This window comes from Fukomys damarensis, unplaced genomic scaffold, assembly GCF_012274545.1.
Source record: "Fukomys damarensis isolate Sample0158 unplaced genomic scaffold, DMR_v1.0_HiC HiC_scaffold_1, whole genome shotgun sequence".
NCBI lineage: Eukaryota > Metazoa > Chordata > Mammalia > Rodentia > Bathyergidae > Fukomys > Fukomys damarensis.
The window spans coordinates 42463321-42469617 of NW_022900913.1; the positions used below are offsets into that span (position 1 = coordinate 42463321).

The 6297-nt window shown below is 38.9% G+C and overlaps 1 protein-coding gene and 1 pseudogene across 1 annotated transcript in view; both read right to left on the reverse strand.

Annotated features, from left to right (window-relative positions):
- The window catches only part of Mier3 (MIER family member 3), a 215861-nt gene extending 214836 nt beyond the window's left edge, over positions 1 to 1025 (reverse strand). The window contains exon 1 of the mRNA XM_019207837.2: positions 953 to 1025. The gene's annotated coding sequence lies outside the window, so the exon portion shown is untranslated. The remainder of the gene's footprint in view (positions 1 to 952) is intronic.
- LOC104864114 lies at positions 614 to 1610 on the reverse strand (annotated as a pseudogene).
- Between the last annotated feature and the right edge of the window lie 4687 nt (positions 1611 to 6297).

Below are 6297 nucleotides of genomic sequence, written 5' to 3' on the forward strand. Positions count from 1 at the left end.
TTTGGTGGTAGTAAGGATTGAACTGAGGACCTAGATGAGCATGCAGGCCTCAAACTTGGTATCCTCCTGCCTCAGCCTCCCAAGTGGGGTTACAAGCATGTGCTTATTTTACTCCTCAGTCATTACTAGTTATTACATTGTATCATGAATCCTGAGTACAGTATTTCATCAAGTCTGTTGTACTTAACACAGAACTTCATTGAGACATTCAGCACTGCTACACATTAAAGCTACAAAGGCCTTCATTTAGAAGATATGTCACAATTCCAGAAATGTTAAAATACATGTTTATACACACCCATTTGCACACATACACACACACACACACACACACACATATATATACACAAGCAGATACATGTTAGACTCAAGAACATGCAGCAATCTACTAGTCTTGGAGCAAATGACTCCTAATAAATGCCATAATAGAAATGCTTCCCTGAGTCATCTAGAAAATTAATTTTTTTCCATAAAGTACAGAAAAGAGATAAATCTTAAGTACAAATAAAACTGTAGGAAAGTGCAAACATTTGGTAATCCACACACTCTAAAAAATGTGTCTTCTCATCTGTGGCATTAGGCCATATTGTTTATGATGTAAAAAGTTGCTGAATATCTTCAAAATCTGTGAATCTAACTGTGACTTACTCATATTTTCACGTCCTAGTGCATGATGAGGCAGGATGCACTTTTTTTAGAATATTCCATTAAAAGTGGACTTTAAATCTGCCTAGTTTTCTTAACTTCTGTTTGGAAAGAAACAGTGATTTTTTTCAGTCCACACCACAGGACAACACACCATTGCTAACATGACCAAGTCTCTACTGGAAGACAGGTGCCAGCACTGCAGAGCAGCGCGCTCCATAGTCTCCATTGGAATGGCCCACTGGAGATGCTGGCCTTTTACGGGCTCTTCTCCCTTCCCCTAAAAGCACCCGCATCATAAGCTCACATGGTGTCTACTCCATCTCCGGCGATGTTGTCTAAGGTGCAGTACGGGAAAGGGAACCGGCACGCAATGGCTCTCGAGTACTCCTCAAGTTTAAGTTTCTTCTCCAGCTGTGGCATCATCTGGGGCACGCTGAAGACGACCACATTCGAGTACTGTGCAAAGGTAACCTTCCACAAGTCTGAAATACAAATTGTGGCTGAGCCATGCACACCTTCTCTCCAAGCTCTGTAGCTGGAATACCAAATCAGTCACGGATTTAATTTATAACCAACCACTGTGAATCCTTCCTTTGCAGCTGCTATCACAATGCGTCCATCACTGCTGTCAATGTCTACCAGGGACCCTCGTCTGTGTCTCAACATTTTTACCACATTTTTCAGTATGCTTTGCAGTTGCAGGTACAAAAGGCAGACAGATCTGTTGTGATAGTGTCACTACAGCATACATGGCCACAAGAGCCCTGCCAACAACAGTGAATAAGAGCCCCCAACTGCTTCTTGTCACATTACTAGCTCCAGGACTCAGAGTGACACTGTGTCCACACTGCCTTTCTTCTCGAATCACTTCCAAGGGTGCACCTCCTCCTCCTTCCATCACAAGATTTCCCTGATTTATATATGCTGAACCTCTCTGCATTCCTTGGGATGAATACTACTTGGTCATGACTGTATAATCTTCTTGATGACTTACTGCACTCTAAAACTTTTTTCATTGTTAGTAACCAACCATTCATTCATTCCTCCAGGTAGTCTTTATGGGTGCTACTGTATGTCAGCCTTGTGCCGGGTTTGGGGGCTATAACACTGAACAAAACAGGCCTGGGGTCTCCCCCTCATGAAGCTTGTTGAGAAGAGGGATCCATTAAAAAGATTCAGCACAGTGAATCCTGCTAGGAAGAAAGAGTATGTAAATATATTTATTTTTTACATCAAGGAGAAAGTTTCTAATTTTTTTTTCTAACCACAATATTAAGCTTCAATTTGGATTGTCTGTGGAGAGCTACAACCCTGGAAGTGAACAGGGTAAGAGGACATTGGTTTCCTTAGACCTTAGTCTCAACACTAGCAGTAATCCACAGATTAGTCAGATGTGTCAGGACATGAGAATAGGGCCTATGTGGGCTTTACCATTCAGTCAATATTACAATAATATTTAATATATGTTGTGGCTTGTGTCTAGATGTGCCCCCAAAGCCTCACGTGGTCAGGGTGGGGTTTTTCTAGGTGGCTGAATCTAGAGTATGTAATGGTGGGATTAAGGGTGTATGACTACTAAATTAGCTCACTGATTGGTTTGTGGAGTTCTGAGTAGGATTAAGGTTGCCTCATCCTGGGTGTGAGTGCTACCTACCCTGAGTGAATAACCTGGATAAGATATAAGGGACAGAAAGAGGATTTCTGCCTGCCATGAACTATTTCTCCTCTGTGACGCCCCTCTGCTATGCCACTCTGCCTTGGAGCAAGCAGATATGAAATGAAAATTCTATATATTGTGAGCTAAATAAAACTTTGCTCCTTTTAACTCTGGGTTTCAGGTATTTTGTCTCAGCACACCAAAAAGCAAGTACAATATTACAGTATAAGAATTATTATATATATTACAATATAGGATATATTATTGGGGCTACTGAAAACCTCATTAAATATTCAAAAAACTCAGTTTATTGAGTCCTATTATAGGTTTAGCATTGGTTAATTTTTAAATTTTTATGTGAGGGTGAAATTTGATTTTTAATTTTGTTTCTTCTTTGTGGCCTGTTATTTGAACATACCCCTGATATTAATATTGTACTATCATTATTTAAAACTTTAAAATTATTATTAGTACGATTACAATATATAATTGCAGAGAGTTCGCACATGTACATAACAAATCTTAACTCTTTGTCTGTCCCCAACCCCCAACTCATCCCATTTGCAAAAGGTCTCTCCATTTCCTATTATGTTTTATTTTTGCCCTTTATTTTATTTATACTTTGGGGTTCTCATAAAAACTATGTGATATTTAAGTTTGTGTATCTGATTTATTTCACTTAACATTATAATCTCAAGGTACATCTATTTTTCTACAAATGACTTGTTTACTCTTTTTTATAGCAGAGTGAGCACTGGTTTAGGGCAGAATAGAACAGTGTTCCTGACCAGTGACTAATCATCTAAAAGACAGTTACAAAGGAGAAAAAAAAAAAACAATAAAAATGGGTGTAAATCCACTGAAGAGTGCTTTACCTGTTAAGAACATTAAACAGGGATTTGAGATAAGAATTTGCAACTAGTGTGTAGTGTGGCACAAACCTGTAATCCTAGCTACTCAAGGAGCTAAGGCAGGAGGATCACAAGTTTCAGGCCAGTCTGGGCAATTTAGTGAGAACTTATCATGTATTTAGCAAACATTATTGGAGAATTTCCACTGTGGCTGAAACTGTTATGGTTGCTATGTATAAACAGGAGTAGGGCTGTCACTGCCTTTTTTTTTTTTTAGACAGTCTCACTACGTAGTTTAGTTGGCTTCAAACTTGCTATTCAGCCCCAGCCTGGCCTGAAATGTGTAGTCCTCCTGCCTCAGCATCCTGAAGTTTTACACATTAAATTATTATAAAAGTGTATTCAAATAGCATAGCAGTGTATAAAAGTCCTGATTTCATGATTACTTATCTTTCAGACACTTCTCATTCTTGTACAAACATACATACTTAAAAAACCCAGTGATCAAAAAAAAAAAAAACCCAACAACAACAACAAAAAAACCCAATTAATCAAGCTCTTTTTTAGGGCAAGAATTGAGACAGGGTCTCAGTTATGTAGTGTGGGCTTGCCTCAAACTCCTCCCGTCTCAGCTTCCCAAGTGCTAGAATTTTAAGAATATGCTACGGATGTGATTTCAAGATGTATATTGTTTTGTTACTTTCTCTCTTGACATAATGAACATCTTTCTATGTCAGTACATACTGGTTTACATTATTATTGTTGTTGTTGTTATTGTGCTGGGGATTGAAGGAAGGGTCTCAAACATGCTAAATAAATGTTCCACCACTGAACTACACCCTTCTCCTTTTTTTTTTTTTTTTTTGAGATAGGGCCTTGCTATGTGGTTCAGGCTGGCCTCAAACTCAAAGCAATCTTCCTGTCTCAGCCTCCCAAGTGCTGGGATTATGGGCGTGCACCACCATACCTAGTCCCTACTTTATTTTATTTTGGTACTAGGGATTGAACTAAGGACTTTGTGCTTGTGAGGCAGGAGGCAGAACCACTGAGCTAAATCTCCAGCCTCCTACCTTATTTTTTAAAAGTGCTGTATTCTATTCTATGGATGTACTTAAGTTTTTTATAACTAGTCCTCAGGTGGTAGTAGCTGCTTAGATTTTGTGGTTTTCAATATTACCAATAAATTGGAAATAAATGCCTTTGTTTATATGTCATTGAATATTTGGGCTGGTATTACTTTGGATGGAGTCAGTTAAACTTTTTAAAGAAATTTTTGTGGTCTCACAAGACAAAATAAAATATTATAGTTTTGAATATTTTTATTAGTACACGTCTACAGTACGTAATGATTATGTTGTGGTATAGTTTTAAATTTTAGTTTTGTAACCTACCTCTTATTTTTCTTAATGGTATGCTGTAAATTTCTTTTCTTATCTTTTTCTGAGATGGGGGGTCTTACTAAGTTGCCCGAGCTGGCCTCAAATTTACAATCCTCCTGTCTCAGTTTTCGAAGTAGCTAGGATTGTAGGCATACAACACCATGACTATCTCCTAGTTTTTTAATTTTTCCTTTTGTTTCTTGTTTAAACTGGCCTTGAACTACAATTCTCCTGCCTCAGCCTCCTGAGTGCTGGGATTATAGACATGCACCACCATTCCAGGCTACTCACTTTTATGAAAGCCAAATAATCTTCCAGAAAACCTATATAGCTTTTCATTCTTGATATTATTAACGCAAATAAGTGCCTCTACAAGTTTAGTCTTTTAAAACCTTTGGCAATCTGCTAGGTGAAATGTGTATCACTTTTATTTTCATTTTTTTTTCTGGTTTCTAGTGAGGTAGAACATATTTCCATATAATTAATGACTCTCCTTTTGACTAACACATTATTTGACTTTTTAAAAAAAGTTGGTGTGGTTTTCTTTTGCTGGCTTGTAAGAGCTCTCATATATGTATTTATTATATAAGTCAAAATTTGATACTAAGGATTCTAAGCAAGGACATATAATTAAACTGTTGAACTTGTTACAATTATTACTTCATTTCACTATTTTTCAACTTTATATTTGTCTTTATAGTGTCTTTTTGGTTACATGAAAGGCACAATTTTTTATTTAAACTAATTTTGTTTTTTTTGTTTGACATTATGCTTAGAAATAGGACAAATAGGTCGGATCACAACACATAATCACTTCTACAGACGCATACGGGTGTGATGTACAGAATATGAATTACAACCCACACAGATTTGAGTTCACACCTGTCACATCTAAATTATGGCGCCCAACTTTACTTAGTACGTTAAACATTAATCTGAACCAGTTTCTTCATCTGCAAAAGAGGCTGATAGAAGTGACAAAATGCCTAGCTAGCATCGTACCTCAATTTCTTCTCCTTTGTACTCAGCCGGTCATTCCTTACTGCCAAACGCGACCAACTCCCCAGTGTAGACGAAAATAAAAGCTGAGGTGTGAATTTGGGAGTTTAAAATTCAGCAGTTTTTTTCAGAAAGTTTTTAGAAGCACTCCGTTAAACTACAAAGCCTGTAATGCATAATAAAGGAAAGTAAAGTTTATGAGTATGAAGCTCTTGAGGCTTGGGGCAGGGAGAAGAGCCAAGTACTTTTTATTTTCCGGGTTCTCCTTCGTTAAAAAACCCCTCCACCCACCTTCCAAACGCCTGTGGTTGTTTTCCTTCCTCCTGGAATGCCAACGTCACAGGTTTGAAAACGAGCCTTCAGGTAAACAAGAACTGAGAAACTGTGAACACGGTAATTCATTTTTAACGAAAAAATCGTAGGGTTGCGCGGGGGCCCTGAGATCTCTGTTGAAAGAGTTCATTTATGAAAGCAGACTGATAATTAGTACGATAATATCTCGTGGCCCTTTTTACCCTCTGCCAATCTCGGCTACGTTCCCGGCCGGTGTCGTTTGTCAGCAGCAAGCTCCGAGAGCACGAACGTCCGACACGCTCCACATTTGCATGCGACGTAGATTTACAGCTCTGGGGGCCCAATCGCTCCAGCGCTTGCATGGGCAGCGATCCGCGCGGCGCCCTGCACAGACTCGCGAAATGCGTTCCCGACTCAGCCTGGCTCGGGCGCAGAGGCCCGGGAAGACGCTTGGCGCGCGCCGCCCTCA